Genomic DNA, 12,526 nt, shown 5'->3' on the forward strand with positions numbered 1-12,526 from the left:
ACAGACCATTGACAATGTTTGGAATAACTCTCAGGCTAATCAGCAGCTTGACTCATTAGACTCTCTCACGTTCTGCGGAGCAGATGGCCACTCATCTCATGAAGTGACGCGCTGGCACTTCATGGACAGAGTGGCACTCTTTAAACTTCCAGAGCTTGTCCTTCATTAACAAAAACACCGCCGTGGGCACTGTGTTTGGGACATTGGAAGACTGTTGATGTGCTGAACAAAAATGGAAAGTTTTTTAATCAAATATTCAATTTTAAGGTCACAAAGGGGCTTTCATAACATGTTTAAGGCACTGTATAGGAAGAAAGAATGGAATACTTCTCACATATTGCTGCACAATCACACAACCCAAAGTCGCTGTCATATTCATAGCACCCCTGATTCCCGTGAGGTCTCTTCCAATGAGAGATGCCATTTTTCTTTTTTGCAAGTGGTTGCCAGCGTTAGAAGCCAAATCCTGCCACCTCAGTTTACATTAGTGCATAGTGATGAATCTTAGGTTTTTCTAGTTCATTGCAACACAGAAGCCAATCAGACCTGCCGAGCAAGATTAATGGATTGAAATCATCCCCTCTTCTTACATTTTTGCTTTGGCCAATTAACTATTATCTAACACGTCTTTATCTTTAGGGGTTGTTCCTTTGAAATGAGCCTTAGATAACCTCTGAGCAGTCTTTGATTCAAACCTGACTTCTCTGTAAACATTTTAGCAATAACACAAAGACTATGAACTATCGGTCAATTCAGCAATTTTGCAAGATTAGATTGTTTCCTTCATCCAGAGGTGCACAGACTCTCATACATGCTTTTGCCTCTAGGCATCTCAATAACTCATTTTATTTATCAACTGTCTCCAGCTCATACACAGCACATCAGCTATAGCGTTCTCTCAAAGAACCAGGAAATAAGAGAACATTATCTTTACGTTATGAAGCTCTAGCAGGCCTTTCCCCAGACTACATGTCATGTCAGAAGACATCACCTCAATGTCTTCTTTTATCATAATTAGCCACCAATAATTTTTCTCCTCCTTTAATTCTTTTATATATCTATTCATCTATTTCTGTGTATTTTCTTTTTTATGTCATGAAAAGTGCTATATAAATTAAGTATTATTACCACGAATACAAATGCTCCATTGTTAACATACAATTAAGATAATTGTAAGATCTCAGAATAAACAAATAGATGCTTTATCCTCACAGCTTCAAATTTTCTTTTGCATTCTATCTCTTTCAAGACCCGGAGATGTGCAACTGGCTTTCTCTGCTAATCTGTGCCTTTAATATCCTTCCCTCCAGTCAGACCTCAGCACATCTCAGCAGGACTTGACCTAATGAAGAATGTTTCATGAGGAAATTTTCTGGCGCATCGTTGAGGATGTTCCTTCAGATAAACCCTCAGTGGTACAGTGAAAAATAGGAAGTATGATTAACCCAATTAATTACACAGATTAACATCTATACTACCAAGGACACACAATGAGCCAGAGAGGTCAAGCTGTGTATTTTTTTAATCAGAGTGCACATGATGTACATCACTCAGTTGTCAGAGAATTACAGGATAACAGCATCAGTTTTGCACCAATGCACACACACACACACACACACACACACACACACACACACACACACACACACACACACACACACACACAGGGACATGCAGTTAACACACACCAGCCAAGGGCAAACAAACCCCTCATGACCTAACAGGGTGTGTGTGTGTGTGTGTGTGTTTGTGTGTGTGTGTGTGAGAGAGTGTGTATTTGTGTGTGTGAGATCCCTTATTTCATCCTATCACAGCCTAATTAAGCAGGTAGTGATTTATGCTCTGTACTAAAGCAATGGTCAGCTACGACAGTAACAGCTTCCAAGATGAATGTCCTGAGTGGCCACATTAACATGCACAGAGAAGTATGTTCTAAACTATGTAATTCACATAGTCTAAGTATGTAAGGGTTAGAGATAGAGGTGATATAAACCACGCAAACAAATTAAGCAGGGTGACATTTATAAGTACCCTGGATAAAAAGACTGTCAGGAAAACCAGATTTTCCTTCATCTCGACTTTTAAGAGTAAATATTTTTAGGGCTCGAATGGAATTGGATTTCGATTTAATGCCACTGTACTTGTTACTTTTACCTCTTTGTCTTTGGTCGCGGGCCAACATAGTGTGATTGAGTCTCACGGCTCTCATCACCGCAAGTCAAAAGAGGAAGGACGGCAACATTTTCCATGTGTCATTCACATGTATTAGTCATTGCACATATGTTAGCTGTGAACAAGCAAGTGTCTGTTGCTAGCGCTTAACCCTGTATTGTCTCTGTTGTTTGTGTATTTATGAAGTAGATTCATTAAGCTCCAGGATTTGTGAGAATCCTTTTGCTGGAGTCGTAACATTTTCAACATGTCTCTGCAAAAATTCCTGCCGCCCTTCGTAAATTCCTGTCTAATTTTTCTTGACACCTCCGCCTGTGTACTTTGTATGCAATCACCTCTGAGGTTCACTTCTCTTTCTGTATGAATATTAGCTTTTGTTTTCTTGCCTGTCTCTTCAAAATTATTTTCATTGCACCTTCGATGAAATGCTCTGGTATGTTTTGTCTCACACCTAAGAGGTTTGGCTTAAGTATAATACTAATGTATCTATTACACAAGATTTACCGTATAATCTTCATGTATTTAACCTTACAAGAATTGAAAGGGGTTGCTTTTTCACTGAGTAGGATTATCACTTCTGTCTCATGTATTTCTAAATAACTCGCTGCTCAGTCTAAGAGGAAAGAGAGCAGCCGAACCTTTCTCAGGCAGTATTTGCAGCCAATTGGTTTATTCATGACATGGGAGACTCAATCAATAAGGGTTTATTTCACTGCATATTGGCATAGCGTGGATTTCTCTGGTTTTCTGTACACTGTGTACAAAGCCAGGGGATATCTTAAAAAAAAAAGGCTCTTGAACATCTTTAGATCCCATGGTGAGATCAATAGGATTTTCTCCCATATTTTCAACCTCTTGCATACACTCCTCCCAAATCCAAGAAGATTTCTTCAGAGGATAGGTTGGTTGGTTAAATAATCCTCAGCCAGGCAATGTTGGCAGCTTAATTGTGTCCAGCTGCTCTGAGAGTTGAATCGATAGATATTTAACAGCTTGGTCTGTACCTGTCGCTCTGCTCACACCCTTTGTTTCCCTTTTTTTTTTTTTTTAAATGTCTCAGTTGAAGCCGTCGCATGATCAACCTGACGAGAGATGACAACAGAGGCCTCAGACGAGCCTCACAAAGACACACAAAATGCGCCTTTGGTTTTTTCAGTGTTTAGTTGGGATGATGTAGTCGGCGATAGCGTTGCACAGAAGCATTCAGTAACAGCATTGACATGCAAAAGGAATTCAAATATCTCCAAACACATCAGATGAAACACACCATTGATTTGTCTTTTTTTTTTTAACATTTTTTGGGGGTAGTGGTTACAAGTTTTTAGTGTATTCATTGACTGAAGGAAAATCTTGTTTTGCACTCATGTTAAGACTGCCGTTATTCTAAATAAATGAAAACCTCTGGAAACCTCCAACCTCTCTCTATCACTCACCTAATCTGTTCAAACTCAAGATGAAAAGGGGTCAAGAACGTAGTTGAAAAAGTCAAAATTAATTCCCAAAAACAGCTAGACTCTGTTAGTACACGTCTGGTGCTCTATAGTGAGTATTTGGCAGCAGGATGGTGTAGGTGGGACTTTGTAAAAATAACCTATAGTGTGTAGTCATCACTTAAACAATGATGCTCATTGATTCTGTTTGTTTTGAATCATTTTTGGACAACATGGAGCACTGTGGCACAGAGGAATATGATGTGCAGTATTGGCTTTGGCTAGACATGACGAATCTTTGGATCAATTTCGTGTTGGTTTTGGTGTTTTTGTGGAATTCGTTTAAGGTAAGAGCAATATAGTGTTTTGGGTATTTGGCCAGAAAACAGCAGTGCACTAAAAAAGTAGCTTCATTGGTGGGGGTGCAAGAAGTCCAGGCAGAGCAATAAATGATTTTAACATTATGTTTTCTCAAGTCAAGTTGAATGTTTTCACCGCAGCAACAAGCATATCCATTCAGATCAATAAGTCAGGACTATTTTCTGTTTACACATTGTCTTTTCTTCAAACAAATTATTTGACAGGTTGGTAAATGATGCTATTTACTTTCTTGCCATGAGTGAGTTGAGAAGATCGACATCACTCTCATGTCTGCACTGTGAAAGGGATGCTAAGCTAAGCTAACGTGACATTAACATTTCAGATAACGTGAATTGTATCCAATTCTAACTCACAAAGAAGCGGATAAGCATATTTCCTAACATATTTTCTTTTAGAGTAAAAACAAGATGTCCTCCCAAAGCAGTCATTGGCTACAGATGCAGCCCCATTTTCATCCGTCATGTATTTATAATATGTCGCAGACTTCTTTTTTTTTCTTTTCACTTCCTCTTGACTGATGTTAAAATTACTATGTTGTCGTTTTTTTCGAAAATCAAATCACTGATGCCTCAGTAATGTCGTCCTTACCTTTCCTTGGGGTCAACTACTCCCTGTCAACCACAAGCAAATAACAGTTTCAGAGACACTTTCACACGCAGGCCGCCACAATGCAGCATGAGAAGGACAGAGGGTAAACACAGGGGGAAGTCACTATTTTGTTTCCCTAAGACGCTGATCTTCCTCGAGCCACAGGAGGTCCTGCGAGGGACAAATAAAACACAGACGTGAGGGGCGTCTATTTTAAACACGGTCTCAAACAGCAGCAGTCGGCCGTTCGGCGCTGTTGCCCATTCAACGCTGTTGTGTCCACGCGTGTTGAACTGCAAATGCAAATGGCACTTCTCTCGTCTTTGTCCTCTTTCGCAGTGGTGGTGGTGGCGGGTGGCTCCTCTACTGTTCTTCCTCGGGCGGCGCAGCTTTCACATCATACCTATCAGGGGGAGACAGGACAGAGTGTGGCTATTAATACTGCGGGTGTAAATCCTCCACACGCACTGTTTGCAGAGCATGTTCTCGTTGGAAACAGCATGTGGGTAAAAATAGCCAAGTAGTTATCAGTTCCTGCGTGTATATAGAAATTAATCCACAGCCTTTTTTTTGGGTGTGTGTGTGTGTGTGTGTGTGTGTTGGGGGGGGGGGGGGGGTGCGTACGCACACACGTACTCACAGAGAATTCAGTTGCAGAGAAATTGTTGTGCGATTTAGGGAGCACAGTTAACAGGATTGCCTGGCAGTATCAGATTAACCATGAACAGTATCTGAGACAGTATCTTCGGTTTCACTGCCATCATCCCTCGAGAATTCTTTTAATAAACCTAAATACATAATTTATCCTTATACATTATGTATAATCACTTTAGATGTACCGGGTTGCTCCAGTATGGAGTTTGTGGCGGAGCTGTACACACAGACCTTGTATTAAACTCAGAGCTGACTTTGTGAGTTTTTGACGGAAAGAAACGTTTTTCAGTTGTCGGAGATCATTTTACCTCAAAATGCTGAGACACAGCTATTTCATCTCTAAACAGGTTGGATGACTTATTCATTTGCTACAATGACCTTCTACTTCTGGAGACACGGAGGATCTGAAACACCGTCAACCTTTTGGACTTTGAAACTAAGGGCGCTATGTTCAATAAAGTTTTTTTAACTTTCCAAAGCCAACATGTTTCATGTAATCAAAGCTGGGGAAGCTAATGCTTAGCTTGAGAACCTGTGAGGCTGCAAGGTATTAACAAAAATTAAAAATCATAATATCTCTTTTCTCTCTGTGCCACACCGTCAAACCAGTTCCTTTTCACATGTTTTCCTCCCGGATTAGAATTCTGCTCTCGTGGCGGAGCTACAGACTAATTCAAGGCATCATCCATAAAAGTGTGTGGTCATGCTACATCACTACTTCAAGGACACATAGCTAATTAATGAAAATTGCTGCAATATTATTTGAAAATATAGTGCGTGTTAATCACTTCTCCCCGACTTTGTATATCCAATAGCGATGCTATGAGGACCTTACCCATTATAATATAAATCCATTTGAACCTTTATGACCTCCTTATATGTGGTGGCGGGCTTTTCACCCTGACGTTGAATATTTAATGACAACTTTGAATGTCTTCTCTCTCTTACACACCTAGATGTGCATATTTCTACACATCGCCTAGATGTATAGGTCACATGCAAATTCATTCATCAAGCACAATGAGATGGCCTGTGACAGTGCTTGTATTGAATATTGCAGTATTTATAACCATCTGATTCCTGGTTCGACTTCCTTTAGTGGGGGTTCATGTCGGGCCTTTTTCTTCAATGAATAAAAGTATGCATAAGTGGCAGCGGGCTCAAAATAGCATCACCTCTTTTTTTAACTCTTCCCTCAACTTAATTTTCCTTTTCAACCAACCTTTTTTTTTAAACTAAAAAAATCATACTTTTTTGTAATTACAAAACAATGGGGAAAAAATACCGTTAATGCTGCTGGATATATTTTACGACATCTTATTTTCTCTGACAGTGTGGTTCATGATTTAGCTTACAGCAGACAGGGTTTGCGTTATACACTACATTAATACATGTCTGTGTATACTCTAAACATGAGGTCGGAGATTGCAGGTAGTCCGCTGATCTTAGCAGTAACACTGAGGGGACTGTCGCCTCACAGCCTCCTGTTTGGAGTTTGCATGTTCTGCTCGATGACTGCGTGGGTTGTTGTTTTTTCCCGGTTGCTACAGCTTCCTCCCCCAGTCCGTTAATTGCCAACTCTTAATTTGCCCATAGGTGTAAATCTTTGTGACTGGCCAGTCCAAATGTCAACTGGGATTGGCTCAAACACCCCCGCACACACACACACACACACACACACACACACACACAATCCCTGTTTTTTCCAACTCTTTATTACTTTTTCTGTTTGCATGAAAAATGGTGAAAGAGAGTATCCACACACACTTTTCCATTCAACATAACATTTTCTTTGACTTGACCTTTAATCTAATACCCGCTGCCACAATCAGAGGACCGACTGAACTTCACGATAAGCTTAATGATTGAAACCTTTGGCCAGAGGCTCCATGTTTGGATATTTTTTAAGCTTCCCATGTGCCAAAATCAACATGTCCCACTGTTTCCACTGTGGAACGGTGGATGACTGAGCATGGTGATGTCCTCTGTTTCAGCCTGTGACGCAGAGACGCTCTCAGGAGAATACTTTGCGCTACAGAGAGACTAATCTTTGGTCCTGTTCAAATTCAAACAGTATTCACATTACACACAAACACATAATGTCTGGTTTATTCATTCATGTTTTCCAAAGTCACCTTTGGTTCATGACGTTCATGAGAACAATTGTGAGTAATTAAGCAGTTCCATTAAGCAGTTCAATTATGGGTGCAGAAGTCCGTAGCCAACAAATATACAGTATCAATCCTTTTTTATTTGTAGCAGGAATCCCGCCGTCTAAGCCCTCTCGGTTACAAAATACCTACAAAGGTGACTCATCTGTACTGTGTTCTTACACTTTATCAACTGTGACAGTTTAATTTTCCTGCATAGAATCAATAAAGTTTATCTTGTGTCAAATTACAGCTACAGTGATTCATTTCAACACTGTCTGAAAATATTTGGGCTTATTAAATAGCCTTGGTGTTTCCACATTAGATGTTTAGCTGTACGCTGGCCAGTCCCACGTCTTGTTGTAAGGGATCAGGAGATGTCTGCCGCACTGCCTCACAAATACTTTCCTTACAACTTGGTATATTCCTTTTGGTTGAATTGGGAAGATGCTCTCTGCTCAATGCCAATGTCAATTTGCCTGTTTTAGTCATTTTTTAGTTTGTTTTAGTTTTGCTTTAATAAGGCCACAGGAAAATATGATTTAGGCTGTGACAGTCGGAACGTAGCATGCACAAAAACACCCATGGCTCCTGCTGGCCACACATATACAGAGGAAACCAAGTCAACTTGGCTTAAATATTCCATGTGTGTTCAGTAATGGTATAACAGTCATTATTAATTGGTGACTTAAGGTCACCTGGCCCGATGTGTTGTACTGTGTGTTGACTAGCTCAAACTTTGAACTGCCTCCTCCCCCCTTTTCATGACAGCATGATAACTCATTCCCACTGGGCCAAAAAAAGGCAACATGAATCGTCAACTCCTTCATCAACAGCAAATGGAACATACCGTAAATGTTGGGGCTATAGTGTATAATACATGTGTGTTTATCCTCCTCTAGAGGTAGGATCACTAAGTAAAGTTATAAAGAAAGCTTTGAGGGAGAGAGAGAGAGAGAGAGTCACGTTCTCCTGCTTTTTGAATAGCAGTGGGAAGAAAATAGAGACCTGACTGACTCCGCTCCCCCAGTCCTCAGTCCAACTGTTCACTGGACACCTGTTGACTTGACATTGCGACGCGATTGGCTGTGCCCTACCACTGACGCCTCTCCATTACCCACTCAACTCTTCTTTGCTACTGTCCCGATCCACAGGAACTCCGTTGCTCTTTCAGTGGCAGCCAAACCACTTTGTGGCCCATTTGGCAGCAGCCCCGCGGGGCAGGAAGGTGTGTTCCTCGCCCCCTCTTCGCCACCATTAAGAGCTCATCAGAGGCCAGAGTCCATCTCAAAATGCTTAGGTAGCAAAGGTCCTTGGACCAAGAGTGGTTTTCTCTGAAATTTCCTGTAAGTCCACAGATGTAAATTATTCAGCAGGACAAATCAAACTTCAGCACACTTGCTCGCTACATGCTGCATCTTCAAAGATTTGTATTATTATAATTAAAGTGTTTGAAGGGAAGGTTACTTAAGAGATTTTCAATGATGTTGTCTGCAAAGAGAAGTATATCCGCAGCAGAGGGGTGTAAATCTCCACGCCAGAACCCGGGAGAAAGAATTACAGGGTAATTATCGTGGTTATTATAGTTGTTATTAGTGTGTATTTCACACAGCCTGGCCCATGTTCAACCTGGATGGCAGCCAATTTAAATTTGGAGTAGGCTCCTCCGCTTTTGGATGAGAAATGCCCGAGAGGTGCAGAGTATGAAATTGTATCTGTGTATGTTTGAGCCTTGGTGGCTGAATGTCTGGGTATAATATGGGTTCAAAGCACAGTTTGCTATCCCGTTTTTTTTTTTTTTTGCACCATGAGGGCTTGTGAGTCAGTGGTGCAAGGCTCTCGGGCTGTTAAGGCTTCTGCCTCTCGCTCCCCTCTCTGGCAGGACACACAGACCTGGCTTATCCTGCCGGGCTTAACACACAACCCACTGGCCGCCCCTTATCTCAGGCTTGCAGCACCGCAGGCCTCATCCACACATGCAGCTGCACCTTTGCACACAGACCACTAATAATGATCGGTGTTGATATGACAATGTGTGCGCACACATGTGACTGTGTTTTACATGTGAACAGTCTGCTCGGATTTTTTTTTTTTTTTGCTTTTCATTTAATTTATTAATCTATATTAACATTTTACATCACATATTTTACACTGGGCAGCCGGTGAAACTAATTTAGAGTTTCTTAACCCCGATACCGAGGCAAATGTGTGTAATTTAATAGTTTAGTTTAACTTTCAAATGAGAACTTCAGGCACTGTGAGACTTATCACTCTAGGCATATGCTGATATTTATTTTAATTAAAATCTAATTCATTCTAGAATACCAGGTTATCCTCTAAAATAATATGGTTGCAGCCTGATACCCACAGTAGGACACTCAGAGGTTCAGGGAGTCATATCAGTTTCTCTGCTGCAAAAGCTTCAAATTATGTTCAAAATACTTGATCAGATGACTCCACATTTTTTAAATGCAATTTCTAGGAGGCAATTTATCAACAGTAGCCATCCGATCTATTAACTTTTGGAAATGACCTTTCCATTTACAGCAGAAGTTGTCTTTGCTCGTGGTGGAATCCACAATTGCATATCACCATTCACAGGATGTCATGCAGCATGTATTTCAGTGTTCATGCTTTTAATTTAAACTAGGTGATATCGACCGGACTGTTTATTGGTTGTCACTGTTTTAATGCAGTATCAGAGCTGTGATATATACACAGGACGGCCTTTAATGTGACGCAATCACAGGCCACATGATGTGTTCGTCACTGAGGTGAGCTCTGACAGTGGTCAAAATCTCAAAACACTTGCTGCAGGTTTAGATTTAAAGTTTCTCAGACTTTGTTTTGTTGCTTTCAATGTACTAGGTGACAGAGAAGACGTGCAAGTCAAAGAAGGTTTAAAGGTCCCATGTTGTCAAAATTGACATTTCCTGGCTTTTAAAAAAATATTAAATAGGGTCTCGGGGCTTTGTAATTACCATAAAAGTGTCAGAATGATCAATTCACAGACAAACACACAGCCTGCATTCAGCAGCTGCTTTTTTTTTTACGCGGCGCAAATGTGATGTCACAGCTATGCAGTCACTGCCTTCAGCCTTGCCCCCAGCGCTCACCCGTCATTCCCTTGCTGAGCGTTCAACAACCCGAGAAAATGTCGAGGAAACGCCGTTCAGTCGTTGGATGTCGACATAATGCACAGGCTTCCTAAGGATATTAAAACAAAATTCATTGTTAACCGATGTCGGCCACGTCCTGGGACGTGGAGCTGTTGCTGGGGCAAACAATAGTTTTAATTAAGTATTGTTTGGGGGGGGGGGTTCAATGCTAATTGAATGTGTTTGAATGCTAATTTAAAAAGACTAATATAAGAGAAAGGGTTGCTTAACCTGCAAAAATAGATTTGTTTAAAATAAGAATTCTAATCTCGACATCATAACACTTTTATACTATTACGTTGAGCATTTTGACTTAAACCCTTTCATGTGCACCAGTCTTTCATGTCCCCCCCTCCCCACCCTCTTATCTCAGCCATGTCCTCTGTGTTCCCCAACACCTCTCCCCACACACACCCCTTCAGGTTTTTACAGAAATTAGGCAGTCGAGCAGGAAATCCTTTTTTGCGCATAACTTGCAATTCGTTTTTTGTTGCTCCCACAATTTTTTTTCCTGGGCCAAATTAAGAATCTGATCAAAGCAAGCCCAGCAGCAACATCAACAGCAGAACAAACAGGAGAGCTTTTGCTCCTCTGGGTTTACCGGTATACATACCCCCTAGTCTCCATCAAGCTTCCTTTTAAACTTTTTTCCCCTGAACCACAGCTGTTGAACAACTGGTCTTTAGCCGTCTGATTTCACTTGATCAACATCAGGGGTTAGGTTTATTAGGTCCTTTTATCCTCTCTCCCTCTATGCTCTCTCATATAATCCTTCCTTCTCTTCCCCTTGGCTATTTGTGTCAAGGTGGAAGAACATAGCGCGGATATCTTTGTATCCACGTGTCACATTTCACTTGACCGAAATACAAAGACGGCTGGGCGCGACTTGCAAGGTCAGCGAGGTTACCTCACACATCTTGAACCATCTTCTCTTCATTTCCTGCAACTGCCGGCTGAGTGGCAGCACCAGCCAATCGACAAATCGCCTCGATCAGTCCTTCATTCATTCATTTTAAATCATGGTTGTTTGATTTGTTAACCCTTTTGTACAGTCCTCCTCAGATTCTCTGGGGCTGCAGACTAATGGATGCTAATTGAGTTGAGGATTAAGGCTTTATCCAGACTAATACGTTTGATGTTTGAAAAGCAACACTCTGGCTATTTTTCTGTCTGGCTTCCACACTACTACAGAGCTTCTGTAGACTTTAGGAAGAAACACTACTGGGGCTGTTTTAATTTAAAACCTTTGGGGTAGGGTTCGACGAGCAGGAACTGAGACCTCGCCTCCTGATTGGGTCTCATCAGTCAAGCTCCTATCACCTGAACGACTACCAATAGTGACTGCAGTATAGAGAACGATTGACAAGCATCGCTAAGCAAGCAAAGAAGTGCCTGGTCTACTTTCCCTTTTTCTGTTGCCATTTTTCGTTCGCAGCATTTTCTGCCGTAAAAGAACCAACTGCCGAGTGGGTTAATCTGCCACACACTTGTCCAGTGAACGTGAATGGTCATGTGATATGCGTTATTTGGTGTGTTAGTATGGACAGAGATTATTAATGATACTAAACTAAAGCACTTGTCTGTACGGAGATGGTTTTTGTTTTGGATCACAGCCCCCTTGCAAACCGTAAGTTCTGTGATTTCTTTAAAAATGGAAATAAAGACTTTCTTGTTTAGGCAGGTTTTTGGGTAACTGATATGTGCCAGGCCTGCACTCCATCTATTATGTATGTAATGTTTAGCTTTTTTGTTACTGCTTTTAGTATGTACTTTGTGTATCGATGATGTGTGTGTATTGGTCCTGTTGGGCTTTGTGGTCCACGGGGTCTCCAATCTTGTTTGACTTTTTCCATATGTCGCATGTAAAGCACATTGTGATTTTTTGTCTGTGAAAAAATAAGTTAATAGGGGTTAATGCTCTATGGTGTTGACAAGAGCAGCTCCTTGAAAGCAGCAGAAAGTAAAAGGGCTGGGTGCACCGGATTAACAGAAT

At 41.1% G+C, this 12,526-nt stretch overlaps 1 protein-coding gene across 1 annotated transcript in view; it reads right to left on the bottom strand.

Moving 5' to 3' along the window:
* Positions 1-1,520: 1,520 nt before the first annotated feature.
* The window catches only part of LOC118288013 (urotensin-2 receptor), a 40,971-nt gene continuing 29,965 nt past the window's right edge, over positions 1,521-12,526 (bottom strand). The window contains exon 4 of the mRNA XM_035613749.2: positions 1,521-4,974. The gene's annotated coding sequence lies outside the window, so the exon portion shown is untranslated. The remainder of the gene's footprint in view (positions 4,975-12,526) is intronic.

This window comes from Scophthalmus maximus, chromosome 16, assembly GCF_022379125.1.
Source record: "Scophthalmus maximus strain ysfricsl-2021 chromosome 16, ASM2237912v1, whole genome shotgun sequence".
Taxonomy (NCBI): domain Eukaryota; kingdom Metazoa; phylum Chordata; class Actinopteri; order Pleuronectiformes; family Scophthalmidae; genus Scophthalmus; species Scophthalmus maximus.